The sequence below is a fragment of the Pristiophorus japonicus genome, chromosome 8 (assembly GCF_044704955.1).
Source record: "Pristiophorus japonicus isolate sPriJap1 chromosome 8, sPriJap1.hap1, whole genome shotgun sequence".
NCBI lineage: Eukaryota > Metazoa > Chordata > Chondrichthyes > Pristiophoridae > Pristiophorus > Pristiophorus japonicus.
This window is the reverse complement of record NC_091984.1, coordinates 175,304,492-175,318,363: the sequence shown is the minus strand read 5'-3', so window position 1 is coordinate 175,318,363 and position 13,872 is coordinate 175,304,492. Positions and strand designations below refer to the sequence as shown.

General features: G+C 45.7%; 10 non-coding genes across 10 annotated transcripts; all 10 read left to right on the top strand.

The window, feature by feature from the left end:
* The first annotated feature begins 856 nt into the window (after nt 1-856).
* On the top strand, nt 857-938 carry trnal-cag (transfer RNA leucine (anticodon CAG)). Its single transcript has one exon. It is a non-coding gene; the product is annotated as a tRNA-Leu (tRNA).
* Nucleotides 939-1,911: 973 nt separating this feature from the next.
* On the top strand, nt 1,912-1,993 carry trnal-cag (transfer RNA leucine (anticodon CAG)). The gene has a single exon. It is a non-coding gene; the product is annotated as a tRNA-Leu (tRNA).
* Nucleotides 1,994-2,966: 973 nt separating this feature from the next.
* On the top strand, nt 2,967-3,048 carry trnal-cag (transfer RNA leucine (anticodon CAG)). Its single transcript has one exon. It is a non-coding gene; the product is annotated as a tRNA-Leu (tRNA).
* Nucleotides 3,049-4,021: 973 nt separating this feature from the next.
* On the top strand, nt 4,022-4,103 carry trnal-cag (transfer RNA leucine (anticodon CAG)). The gene has a single exon. It is a non-coding gene; the product is annotated as a tRNA-Leu (tRNA).
* Nucleotides 4,104-5,076: 973 nt separating this feature from the next.
* Nucleotides 5,077-5,158, top strand: trnal-cag (transfer RNA leucine (anticodon CAG)). The gene has a single exon. It is a non-coding gene; the product is annotated as a tRNA-Leu (tRNA).
* Nucleotides 5,159-6,131: 973 nt separating this feature from the next.
* trnal-cag (transfer RNA leucine (anticodon CAG)) lies at nt 6,132-6,213 on the top strand. Its single transcript has one exon. It is a non-coding gene; the product is annotated as a tRNA-Leu (tRNA).
* A 3,083-nt stretch (nt 6,214-9,296) lies between these two features.
* Nucleotides 9,297-9,378, top strand: trnal-cag (transfer RNA leucine (anticodon CAG)). The gene has a single exon. It is a non-coding gene; the product is annotated as a tRNA-Leu (tRNA).
* Nucleotides 9,379-11,406: 2,028 nt separating this feature from the next.
* On the top strand, nt 11,407-11,488 carry trnal-cag (transfer RNA leucine (anticodon CAG)). Its single transcript has one exon. It is a non-coding gene; the product is annotated as a tRNA-Leu (tRNA).
* A 973-nt stretch (nt 11,489-12,461) lies between these two features.
* On the top strand, nt 12,462-12,543 carry trnal-cag (transfer RNA leucine (anticodon CAG)). Its single transcript has one exon. It is a non-coding gene; the product is annotated as a tRNA-Leu (tRNA).
* A 973-nt stretch (nt 12,544-13,516) lies between these two features.
* Nucleotides 13,517-13,598, top strand: trnal-cag (transfer RNA leucine (anticodon CAG)). The gene has a single exon. It is a non-coding gene; the product is annotated as a tRNA-Leu (tRNA).
* Nucleotides 13,599-13,872: the final 274 nt, after the last annotated feature.

Sequence of the window (13,872 nt, the reverse complement as noted above, 5' to 3'; positions counted from 1 at the left end):
GGCAAATGGCAATACCATCGAAGTGTTTGATGTCACCACTTGAAAATTGAAGGCCAGTTGAGCATGCTTTTTGCACGCTGGCCGCATTTGTGTGGATAAAAAGTAAATGTCAGAAGTGGGATTGGAAACCACGCCGCTAGAAGTGGGCTTGGCACCCACGTCCCAGAATACACCAACCTTTGGTAAGGTAAGGGTTACAGTCTTTGAGTTTGGCACCTTAAACCACTCGGCCACCCTGACAATGAACCGACTGTAACTGCAGAAAAGCGTGCTCCAATTCTGCACATTTACTGAGTTGCATCACAATCCTTCCTCCTGTGCAATCACACAACACGTACATTGTTACGACATCACTTAACAGGCAGTGCCAATCATTAAGTTTATCATGCCTGCAATGCAACCAACACACGTATTTCTCACAACAGCTCGCATTTTGCCAGCTATCGGGTAAAATTTTCTGCAGTGTGTTGGCGCCTTTCATGTCCCAAAACGCTTTACAGCCAATGAAGTATTTTTAAAGTGAGTCACTGTTGTAATGTGGGAAATGGCGCAGCCAGTATGCACACAGCACGATCCCACAAACAGCAATGTGTTCATGACCAGATAATCTGTTTTTGTCAGTGATGTTGATATAGGAATAAATATTGAATGAATGTTGTAACTGGTTTGTCCCAACATGCACCTAATTTCTGTTGTTGCCCTGTGGATACGTAGGTTCCTGTGACCGGTATGTTGCAAAATCGTTTCTCGAGAGTTCACTGTCTACCACTTTAATTGCCTTAATTATTATTTTCCGCATAACAAAGTCACATTACACTCAACGGTCACTCGTTCCAGAACAGAAGCTGCTTCCAGTGGTAGCGTGGCCGAGTGGTCTAAGGCGCTGGATCCAGGTTCCAGTCTCTTCGGAGGCGTGGGTTCAAATCCCACCGCTGCCAGAATTTTCCCTGCGTAACACTTGCATTCTGTCAGCACAAGCATGGGCACCTGTTTCACAATGGGGCCATTTTGGTGTGGAAAAGTAGTTGGACTGTGAGCGGTGCCTTTAGTTTGTTGGCAAATGGCAATACCATCGAAGTGTTTGATGTCACCACTTGAAAATTGAAGGCCAGTTGAGCATGCTTTTTGCACGCTGGCCGCATTTGTGTGGATAAAAAGTAAATGTCAGAAGTGGGATTGGAAACCACGCCGCTAGAAGTGGGCTTGGCACCCACGTCCCAGAATACACCAACCTTTGGTAAGGTAAGGGTTACAGTCTTTGAGTTTGGCACCTTAAACCACTCGGCTATTTTGATAATGAACCGACTGTAACTGCAGAAAAGCGTACTCCAATTCTGCACATTTACTGAGTTGCATCACAATCCTTCCTCCTGTGCAATCACACAACACGTACATTGTTACGACATCACTTAACAGGCAGCGCCAGTCATTAAGTTTATCATGCCTGCAATGCAACCAACACACGTATTTCTCACAACAGCTCGCATTTTGCCAGCTATCGGGTAAAATTTTCTGCAGTGTGTTGGCGCCTTTCATGTCCCAAAACGCTTTACAGCCAATGAAGTATTTTTAAAGTGAGTCACTGTTGTAATGTGGGAAATGGCGCAGCCAGTATGCACACAGCACGATCCCACAAACAGCAATGTGTTCATGACCAGATAATCTGTTTTTGTCAGTGATGTTGATATAGGAATAAATATTGAATGAATGTTGTAACTGGTTTGTCCCAACATGCACCTAATTTCTGTTGTTGCCCTGTGGATACGTAGGTTCCTGTGACCGGTATGTTGCAAAATCGTTTCTCGAGAGTTCACTGTCTACCACTTTAATTGCCTTAATTATTATTTTCCGCATGGCAAAGTCACATTTCACTCAACGTTCACTCGTTCCAGAACAGAAGCTGCGTCCAGTGGTAGCGTGGCCGAGCGGTCTAAGGCGCTGGATCCAGGTTCCAGTCTCTTCGGAGGCGTGGGTTCAAATCCCACCGCTGCCAGAATTTTCCCTGCGTAACACTTGCATTCTGTCAGCACAAGCATGGGCACCTGTTTCACAATGGGGCCATTTTGGTGTGGAAAAGTAGTTGGACTGTGAGCGGTGCCTTCAGTTTGTTGGCAAATGGCAATACCATCGAAGAGTTTGATGTCACCACTTGAAAATTGAAGGCCAGTTGTGCATGCTTTTTGCACGCTGGCCGCATTTGTGTGGATAAAAAGTAAATGTCAGAAGTGGGATTGGAAACCACGCCGCTAGAAGTGGGCTTGGCACCCACGTCCCAGAATACACCAACCTTTGGTAAGGTAAGGGTTACAGTCTTTGAGTTTGGCACCTTAAACCACTCGGCCACCCTGACAATGAACCGACTGTAACTGCAGAAAAGCGTGCTCCAATTCTGCACATTTACTGAGTTGCATCACAATCCTTCCTCCTGTGCAATCACACAACACGTACATTGTTACGACATCACTTAACAGGCAGCGCCAGTCATTAAGTTTATCATGCCTGCAATGCAACCAACACACGTATTTCTCACAACAGCTCGCATTTTGCCAGCTATCGGGTAAAATTTTCTGCAGTGTGTTGGCGCCTTTCATGTCCCAAAACGCTTTACAGCCAATGAAGTATTTTTAAAGTGAGTCACTGTTGTAATGTGGGAAATGGCGCAGCCAGGATGCACACAGCACGATCCCACAAACAGCAATGTGTTCATGACCAGATAATCTGTTTTTGTCAGTGATGTTGATATAGGAATAAATATTGAATGAATGTTGTAACTGGTTTGTCCCAACATGCACCTAATTTCTGTTGTTGCCCTGTGGATACGTAGGTTCCTGTGACCGGTATGTTGCAAAATCGTTTCTCGAGAGTTCACTGTCTACCACTTTAATTGCCTTAATTATTATTTTCCGCATAACAAAGTCACATTACACTCAATGGTCACTCGTTCCAGAACAGAAGCTGCTTCCAGTGGTAGCGTGGCCGAGCGGTCTAAGGCGCTGGATCCAGGTTCCAGTGTCTTCGGAGGTGTGGGTTCAAATCCCACCGCTGCCAGAATTTTCCCTGCGTAACACTTGCATTCTGTCAGCACAAGCATGGGCACCTGTTTCACAATGGGGCCATTTTGGTGTGGAAAAGTAGTTGGACTGTGAGCGGTGCCTTTAGTTTGTTGGCAAATGGCAATACCATCGAAGTGTTTGATGTCACCACTTGAAAATTGAAGGCCAGTTGAGCATGCTTTTTGCACGCTGGCCGCATTTGTGTGGATAAAAAGTAAATGTCAGAAGTGGGATTGGAAACCACGCCGCTAGAAGTGGGCTTGGCACCCACGTCCCAGAATACACCAACCTTTGGTAAGGTAAGGGTTACAGTCTTTGAGTTTGGCACCTTAAACCACTCGGCTATTTTGATAATGAACCGACTGTAACTGCAGAAAAGCGTACTCCAATTCTGCACATTTACTGAGTTGCATCACAATCCTTCCTCCTGTGCAATCACACAACACGTACATTGTTACGACATCACTTAACAGGCAGCGCCAGTCATTAAGTTTATCATGCCTGCAATGCAACCAACACACGTATTTCTCACAACAGCTCGCATTTTGCCAGCTATCGGGTAAAATTTTCTGCAGTGTGTTGGCGCCTTTCATGTCCCAAAACGCTTTACAGCCAATGAAGTATTTTTAAAGTGAGTCACTGTTGTAATGTGGGAAATGGCGCAGCCAGGATGCACACAGCACGATCCCACAAACAGCAATGTGTTCATGACCAGATAATCTGTTTTTGTCAGTGATGTTGATATAGGAATAAATATTGAATGAATGTTGTAACTGGTTTGTCCCAACATGCACCTAATTTCTGTTGTTGCCCTGTGGATACGTAGGTTCCTGTGACCGGTATGTTGCAAAATCGTTTCTCGAGAGTTCACTGTCTACCACTTTAATTGCCTTAATTATTATTTTCCGCATGGCAAAGTCACATTTCACTCAACGTTCACTCGTTCCAGAACAGAAGCTGCGTCCAGTGGTAGCGTGGCCGAGCGGTCTAAGGCGCTGGATCCAGGTTCCAGTCTCTTCGGAGGCGTGGGTTCAAATCCCACCGCTGCCAGAATTTTCCCTGCGTAACACTTGCATTCTGTCAGCACAAGCATGGGCACCTGTTTCACAATGGGGCCATTTTGGTGTGGAAAAGTAGTTGGACTGTGAGCGGTGCCTTCAGTTTGTTGGCAAATGACAATACCATCGAAGAGTTTGATGTCACCACTTGAAAATTGAAGGCCAGTTGTGCATGCTTTTTGCACGCTGGCCGCATTTGTGTGGATAAAAAGTAAATGTCAGAAGTGGGATTGGAAACCACGCCGCTAGAAGTGGGCTTGGCACCCACGTCCCAGAATACACCAACCTTTGGTAAGGTAAGGGTTACAGTCTTTGAGTTTGGCACCTTAAACCACTCGGCCACCCTGACAATGAACCGACTGTAACTGCAGAAAAGCGTGCTCCAATTCTGCACATTTACTGAGTTGCATCACAATCCTTCCTCCTGTGCAATCACACAACACGTACATTGTTACGACATCACTTAACAGGCAGCGCCAGTCATTAAGTTTATCATGCCTGTAATGCAACCAACACACGTATTTCTCACAACAGCTCGCATTTTGCCAGCTATCGGGTAAAATTTTCTGCAGTGTGTTGGCGCCTTTCATGTCCCAAAACGCTTTACAGCCAATGAAGTATTTTTAAAGTGAGTCACTGTTGTAATGTGGGAAATGGCGCAGCCAGGATGCACACAGCACGATCCCACAAACAGCAATGTGTTCATGACCAGATAATCTGTTTTTGTCAGTGATGTTGATATAGGAATAAATATTGAATGAATGTTGTAACTGGTTTGTCCCAACATGCACCTAATTTCTGTTGTTGCCCTGTGGATACGTAGTTTCCTGTGACCGGTATGTTGCAAAATCGTTTCTCGAGAGTTCACTGTCTACCACTTTAATTGCCTTAATTATTATTTTCCGCATAACAAAGTCACATTACACTCAACGGTCACTCGTTCCAGAACAGAAGCTGCTTCCAGTGGTAGCGTGGCCGAGCGGTCTAAGGCGCTGGATCCAGGTTCCAGTCTCTTCGGAGGCGTGGGTTCAAATCCCACCGCTGCCAGAATTTTCCCTGCGTAACACTTGCATTCTGTCAGCACAAGCATGGGCACCTGTTTCACAATGGGGCCATTTTGGTGTGGAAAAGTAGTTGGACTGTGAGCGGTGCCTTTAGTTTGTTGGCAAATGGCAATACCATCGAAGTGTTTGATGTCACCACTTGAAAATTGAAGGCCAGTTGAGCATGCTTTTTGCACGCTGGCCGCATTTGTGTGGATAAAAAGTAAATGTCAGAAGTGGGATTGGAAACCACGCCGCTAGAAGTGGGCTTGGCACCCACGTCCCAGAATACACCAACCTTTGGTAAGGTAAGGGTTACAGTCTTTGAGTTTGGCACCTTAAACCACTCGGCCACCCTGACAATGAACCGACTGTAACTGCAGAAAAGCGTGCTCCAATTCTGCACATTTACTGAGTTGCATCACAATCCTTCCTCCTGTGCAATCACACAACACGTACATTGTTACGACATCACTTAACAGGCAGCGCCAATCATTAAGTTTATCATGCCTGCAATGCAACCAACACACGTATTTCTCACAACAGCTCGCATTTTGCCAGCTATCGGGTAAAATTTTCTGCAGTGTGTTGGCGCCTTTCATGTCCCAAAACGCTTTACAGCCAATGAAGTATTTTTAAAGTGAGTCACTGTTGTAATGTGGGAAATGGCGCAGCCAGTATGCACACAGCACGATCCCACAAACAGCAATGTGTTCATGACCAGATAATCTGTTTTTGTCAGTGATGTTGATATAGGAATAAATATTGAATGAATGTTGTAACTGGTTTGTCCCAACATGCACCTAATTTCTGTTGTTGCCCTGTGGATACGTAGGTTCCTGTGACCGGTATGTTGCAAAATCGTTTCTCGAGAGTTCACTGTCTACCACTTTAATTGCCTTAATTATTATTTTCCGCATAACAAAGTCACATTACACTCAACGGTCACTCGTTCCAGAACAGAAGCTGCTTCCAGTGGTAGCGTGGCCGAGCGGTCTAAGGCGCTGGATCCAGGTTCCAGTCTCTTCGGAGGCGTGGGTTCAAATCCCACCGCTGCCAGAATTTTCCCTGCGTAACACTTGCATTCTGTCAGCACAAGCATGGGCACCTGTTTCACAATGGGGCCATTTTGGTGTGGAAAAGTAGTTGGACTGTGAGCGGTGCCTTTAGTTTGTTGGCAAATGGCAATACCATCGAAGTGTTTGATGTCACCACTTGAAAATTGAAGGCCAGTTGAGCATGCTTTTTGCACGCTGGCCGCATTTGTGTGGATAAAAAGTAAATGTCAGAAGTGGGATTGGAAACCACGCCGCTAGAAGTGGGCTTGGCACCCACGTCCCAGAATACACCAACCTTTGGTAAGGTAAGGGTTACAGTCTTTGAGTTTGGCACCTTAAACCACTCGGCCACCCTGACAATGAACCGACTGTAACTGCAGAAAAGCGTGCTCCAATTCTGCACATTTACTGAGTTGCATCACAATCCTTCCTCCTGTGCAATCACACAACACGTACATTGTTACGACATCACTTAACAGGCAGCGCCAATCATTAAGTTTATCATGCCTGCAATGCAACCAACACACGTATTTCTCACAACAGCTCGCATTTTGCCAGCTATCGGGTAAAATTTTCTGCAGTGTGTTGGCGCCTTTCATGTCCCAAAACGCTTTACAGCCAATGAAGTACTTTTAAAGTGAGTCACTGTTGTAATGTGGGAAATGGCGCAGCCAGTATGCACACAGCACGATCCCACAAACAGCAATGTGTTCATGACCAGATAATCTGTTTTTGTCAGTGATGTTGATATAGGAATAAATATTGAATGAATGTTGTAACTGGTTTGTCCCAACATGCACCTAATTTCTGTTGTTGCCCTGTGGATACGTAGGTTCCTGTGACCGGTATGTTGCAAAATCATTTCTCGAGAGTTCACTGTCTACCACTTTAATTGCCTTAATTATTATTTTCCGCATGGCAAAGTCACATTTCACTCAACGTTCACTCGTTCCAGAACAGAAGCTGCGTCCAGTGGTAGCGTGGCCGAGCGGTCTAAGGCGCTGGATCCAGGTTGCAGTCTCTTCGGAGACGTGGGTTCAAATCCCACCGCTGCCAGAATTTTCCCTGCGTAACACTTGCATTCTGTCAGCACAAGCATGGGCACCTGTTTCACAATGGGGCCATTTTGGTGTGGAAAAGTAGTTGGACTGTGAGCGGTGCCTTTAGTTTGTTGGCAAATGGCAATACCATCGAAGTGTTTGATGTCACCACTTGAAAATTGAAGGCCAGTTGAGCATGCTTTTTGCACGCTGGCCGCATTTGTGTGGATAAAAAGTAAATGTCAGAAGTGGGATTGGAAACCACGCCGCTAGAAGTGGGCTTGGCACCCACGTCCCAGAATACACCAACCTTTGGTAAGGTAAGGGTTACAGTCTTTGAGTTTGGCACCTTAAACCACTCGGCCACCCTGACAATGAACCGACTGTAACTGCAGAAAAGCGTGCTCCAATTCTGCACATTTACTGAGTTGCATCACAATCCTTCCTCCTGTGCAATCACACAACACGTACATTGTTACGACATCACTTAACAGGCAGCGCCAATCATTAAGTTTATCATGCCTGCAATGCAACCAACACACGTATTTCTCACAACAGCTCGCATTTTGCCAGCTATCGGGTAAAATTTTCTGCAGTGTGTTGGCGCCTTTCATGTCCCAAAACGCTTTACAGCCAATGAAGTATTTTTAAAGTGAGTCACTGTTGTAATGTGGGAAATGGCGCAGCCAGTATGCACACAGCACGATCCCACAAACAGCAATGTGTTCATGACCAGATAATCTGTTTTTGTCAGTGATGTTGATATAGGAATAAATATTGAATGAATGTTGTAACTGGTTTGTCCCAACATGCACCTAATTTCTGTTGTTGCCCTGTGGATACGTAGGTTCCTGTGACCGGTATGTTGCAAAATCATTTCTCGAGAGTTCACTGTCTACCACTTTAATTGCCTTAATTATTATTTTCCGCATGGCAAAGTCACATTTCACTCAACGTTCACTCGTTCCAGAACAGAAGCTGCGTCCAGTGGTAGCGTGGCCGAGCGGTCTAAGGCGCTGGATCCAGGTTGCAGTCTCTTCGGAGGCGTGGGTTCAAATCCCACTGCTGCCAGAATTTTCCCTGCGTAACACTTGCATTCTGTCAGCACAAGCATGGGCACCTGTTTCACAATGGGGCCATTTTGGTGTGGAAAAGTAGTTGGACTGTGAGCGGTGCCTTCAGTTTGTTGGCAAATGGCAATACCATCGAAGAGTTTGATGTCACCACTTGAAAATTGAAGGCCAGTTGTGCATGCTTTTTGCACGCTGGCCGCATTTGTGTGGATAAAAAGTAAATGTCAGAAGTGGGATTGGAAACCACGCCGCTAGAAGTGGGCTTGGCACCCACGTCCCAGAATACACCAACCTTTGGTAAGGTAAGGGTTACAGTCTTTGAGTTTGGCACCTTAAACCACTCGGCCACCCTGACAATGAACCGACTGTAACTGCAGAAAAGCGTGCTCCAATTCTGCACATTTACTGAGTTGCATCACAATCCTTCCTCCTGTGCAATCACACAACACGTACATTGTTACGACATCACTTAACAGGCAGCGCCAGTCATTAAGTTTATCATGCCTGCAATGCAACCAACACACGTATTTCTCACAACAGCTCGCATTTTGCCAGCTATCGGGTAAAATTTTCTGCAGTGTGTTGGCGCCTTTCATGTCCCAAAACGCTTTACAGCCAATGAAGTATTTTTAAAGTGAGTCACTGTTGTAATGTGGGAAATGGCGCAGCCAGTATGCACACAGCACGATCCCACAAACAGCAATGTGTTCATGACCAGATAATCTGTTTTTGTCAGTGATGTTGATATAGGAATAAATATTGAATGAATGTTGTAACTGGTTTGTCCCAACATGCACCTAATTTCTGTTGTTGCCCTGTGGATACGTAGGTTCCTGTGACCGGTATGTTGCAAAATCGTTTCTCGAGAGTTCACTGTCTACCACTTTAATTGCCTTAATTATTATTTTCCGCATAACAAAGTCACATTACACTCAACGGTCACTCGTTCCAGAACAGAAGCTGCGTCCAGTGGTAGCGTGGCCGAGCGGTCTAAGGCGCTGGATCCAGGTTCCAGTCTCTTCGGAGGCGTGGGTTCAAATCCCACCGCTGCCTGAATTTTCCCTGCGTAACACTTGCATTCTGTCAGCACAAGCATGGGCACCTGTTTCACAATGGGGCCATTTTGGTGTGGAAAAGTAGTTGGACTGTGAGCGGTGCCTTTAGTTTGTTGGCAAATGGCAATACCATCGAAGTGTTTGATGTCACCACTTGAAAATTGAAGGCCAGTTGAGCATGCTTTTTGCACGCTGGCCGCATTTGTGTGGATAAAAAGTAAATGTCAGAAGTGGGATTGGAAACCACGCCGCTAGAAGTGGGCTTGGCACCCACGTCCCAGAATACACCAACATTTGGTAAGGTAAGGGTTACAGTCTTTGAGTTTGGCACCTTAAACCACTCGGCCACCCTGACAATGAACCGACTGTAACTGCAGAAAAGCGTGCTCCAATTCTGCACATTTACTGAGTTGCATCACAATCCTTCCTCCTGTGCAATCACACAACACGTACATTGTTACGACATCACTTAACAGGCAGCGCCAATCATTAAGTTTATCATGCCTGCAATGCAACCAACACACGTATTTCTCACAACAGCTCGCATTTTGCCAGCTATCGGGTAAAATTTTCTGCAGTGTGTTGGCGCCTTTCATGTCCCAAAACGCTTTACAGCCAATGAAGTATTTTTAAAGTGAGTCACTGTTGTAATGTGGGAAATGGCGCAGCCAGTATGCACACAGCACGATCCCACAAACAGCAATGTGTTCATGACCAGATAATCTGTTTTTGTCAGTGATGTTGATATAGGAATAAATATTGAATGAATGTTGTAACTGGTTTGTCCCAACATGCACCTAATTTCTGTTGTTGCCCTGTGGATACGTAGGTTCCTGTGACCGGTATGTTGCAAAATCATTTCTCGAGAGTTCACTGTCTACCACTTTAATTGCCTTAATTATTATTTTCCGCATGGCAAAGTCACATTTCACTCAACGTTCACTCGTTCCAGAACAGAAGCTGCGTCCAGTGGTAGCGTGGCCGAGCGGTCTAAGGCGCTGGATCCAGGTTGCAGTCTCTTCGGAGGCGTGGGTTCAAATCCCACTGCTGCCAGAATTTTCCCTGCGTAACACTTGCATTCTGTCAGCACAAGCATGGGCACCTGTTTCACAATGGGGCCATTTTGGTGTGGAAAAGTAGTTGGACTGTGAGCGGTGCCTTCAGTTTGTTGGCAAATGGCAATACCATCGAAGAGTTTGATGTCACCACTTGAAAATTGAAGGCCAGTTGTGCATGCTTTTTGCACGCTGGCCGCATTTGTGTGGATAAAAAGTAAATGTCAGAAGTGGGATTGGAAACCACGCCGCTAGAAGTGGGCTTGGCACCCACGTCCCAGAATACACCAACCTTTGGTAAGGTAAGGGTTACAGTCTTTGAGTTTGGCACCTTAAACCACTCGGCCACCCTGACAATGAACCGACTGTAACTGCAGAAAAGCGTGCTCCAATTCTGCACATTTACTGAGTTGCATCACAATCCTTCCTCCTGTGCAATCACACAACACGTACATTGTTACGACATCACTTAACAGGCAGCGCCAGTCATTAAGTTTATCATGCCTGCAATGCAACCAACACACGTATTTCTCACAACAGCTCGCATTTTGCCAGCTATCGGGTAAAATTTTCTGCAGTGTGTTGGCGCCTTTCATGTCCCAAAACGCTTTACAGCCAATGAAGTATTTTTAAAGTGAGTCACTGTTGTAATGTGGGAAATGGCGCAGCCAGTATGCACACAGCACGATCCCACAAACAGCAATGTGTTCATGACCAGATAATCTGTTTTTGTCAGTGATGTTGATATAGGAATAAATATTGAATGAATGTTGTAACTGGTTTGTCCCAACATGCACCTAATTTCTGTTGTTGCCCTGTGGATACGTAGGTTCCTGTGACCGGTATGTTGCAAAATCGTTTCTCGAGAGTTCACTGTCTACCACTTTAATTGCCTTAATTATTATTTTCCGCATAACAAAGTCACATTACACTCAACGGTCACTCGTTCCAGAACAGAAGCTGCGTCCAGTGGTAGCGTGGCCGAGCGGTCTAAGGCGCTGGATCCAGGTTCCAGTCTCTTCGGAGGCGTGGGTTCAAATCCCACCGCTGCCTGAATTTTCCCTGCGTAACACTTGCATTCTGTCAGCACAAGCATGGGCACCTGTTTCACAATGGGGCCATTTTGGTGTGGAAAAGTAGTTGGACTGTGAGCGGTGCCTTTCGTTTGTTGGCAAATGGCAATACCATCGAAGAGTTTGATGTCACCACTTGAAAATTGAAGGCCAGTTGAGCATGCTTTTTGCACGCTGGCCGCATTTGTGTGGATAAAAAGTAAATGTCAGAAGTGGGATTGGAAACCACGCCGCTAGAAGTGGGCTTGGCACCCACGTCCCAGAATACACCAACCTTTGGTAAGGTAAGGGTTACAGTCTTTGAGTTTGGCACCTTAAACCACTCGGCTATTTTGATAATGAACCGACTGTAACTGCAGAAAAGCGTACTCCAATTCTGCACATTTACTGAGTTGCATCACAATACTTCCTCCTGTGCAATCACACAACACGTACATTGTTACGACATCACTTAACAGGCAGCGCCAGTCATTAAGTTTATCATGCCTGCAATGCAACCAACACACGTATTTCTCACAACAGCTCGCATTTTGCCAGCGATCGGGTAAAATTTTCTGCAGTGTGTTGGCGCCTTTCATGTCCCAAAACGCTTTACAGCCAATGAAGTATTTTTAAAGTGAGTCACTGTTGTAATGTGGGAAATGGCGCAGCCAGTATGCACACAGCACGATCCCACAAACAGCAATGTGTTCATGACCAGATAATCTGTTTTTGTCAGTGATGTTGATATAGGAATAAATATTGAATGAATGTTGTAACTGGTTTGTCCCAACATGCACCTAATTTCTGTTGTTGCCCTGTGGATACGTAGGTTCCTGTGACCGGTATGTTGCAAAATCGTTTCTCGAGAGTTCACTGTCTACCACTTTAATTGCCTTAATTATTATTTTCCGCATAACAAAGTCACATTACACTCAACGGTCACTCGTTCCAGAACAGAAGCTGCGTCCAGTGGTAGCGTGGCCGAGCGGTCTAAGGCGCTGGATCCAGGTTCCAGTCTCTTCGGAGGCGTGGGTTCAAATCCCACCGCTGCCAGAATTTTCCCTGCGTAACACTTGCATTCTGTCAGCACAAGCATGGGCACCTGTTTCACAATGGGGCCATTTTGGTGTGGAAAAGTAGTTGGACTGTGAGCGGTGCCTTCAGTTTGTTGGCAAATGGCAATACCATCGAAGAGTTTGATGTCACCACTTGAAAATTGAAGGCCAGTTGTGCATGCTTTTTGCACGCTGGCCGCATTTGTGTGGATAAAAAGTAAATGTCAGAAGTGGGATTGGAAACCACGCCGCTAGAAGTGGGCTTGGCACCCACGTCCCAGAATACACCAACCTTTGGTAAGGTAAGGGTTACAGTCTTTGAGTTTGGCACCTTAAACCACTCGGCTATTTTGATAATGAACCGACTGTAACTGCAGAAAAGCGTGCTCCAATTCTGCACATTTACTGAGTTGCATCACAATCCTTCCTCCTGTGCAATCACACAACACGTACATTGTTACGACATCACTTAACAGGCAGCGCCAGTCATTAAGTTTATCATGCCTGCAATGCAACCAACACACGTATTTCTCACAACAGCTCGCATTTTGCCAGCTATCGGGTAAAATTTTCTGCAGTGTGTTGGCGCCTTTCATGTCCCAAAACGCTTTACAGCCAATGAAGTATTTTTAAAGTGAGTCACTGTTGTAATGTGGGAAATGGCGCAGCCAGGATGCACACAGCACGATCCCACAAACAGCAATGTGTTCATGACCAGATAATCTGTTTTTGTCAGTGATGTTGATATAGGAATAAATATTGAATGAATGTTGTAACTGGTTTGTCCCAACATGCACCTAATTTCTGTTGTTGCCCTGTGGATACGTAGGTTCCTGTGACCGGTATGTTGCAAAATCGTTTCTCGAGAGTTCACTGCCTACCACTTTAATTGCCTTAATTATTATTTTCCGCATAACAAAGTCACATTACACTCAACGGTCACTCGTTCCAGAACAGAAGCTGCGTCCAGTGGTAGCGTGGCCGAGCGGTCTAAGGCGCTGGATCCAGGTTCCAGTCTCTTCGGAGGCGTGGGTTCAAATCCCACCGCTGCCAGAATTTTCCCTGCGTAACACTTGCATTCTGTCAGCACAAGCATGGGCACCTGTTTCACAATGGGGCCATTTTGGTGTGGAAAAGTAGTTGGACTGTGAGCGGTGCCTTCAGTTTGTTGGCAAATGGCAATACCATCGAAGAGTTTGATGTCACCACTTGAAAATTGAAGGCCAGTTGTGCATGCTTTTTGCACGCTGGCCGCATTTGTGTGGATAAAAGGTAAATGTCAGAAGTGGGATTGGAAACCACGCCGCTAGAAGTGGGCTTGGCACCC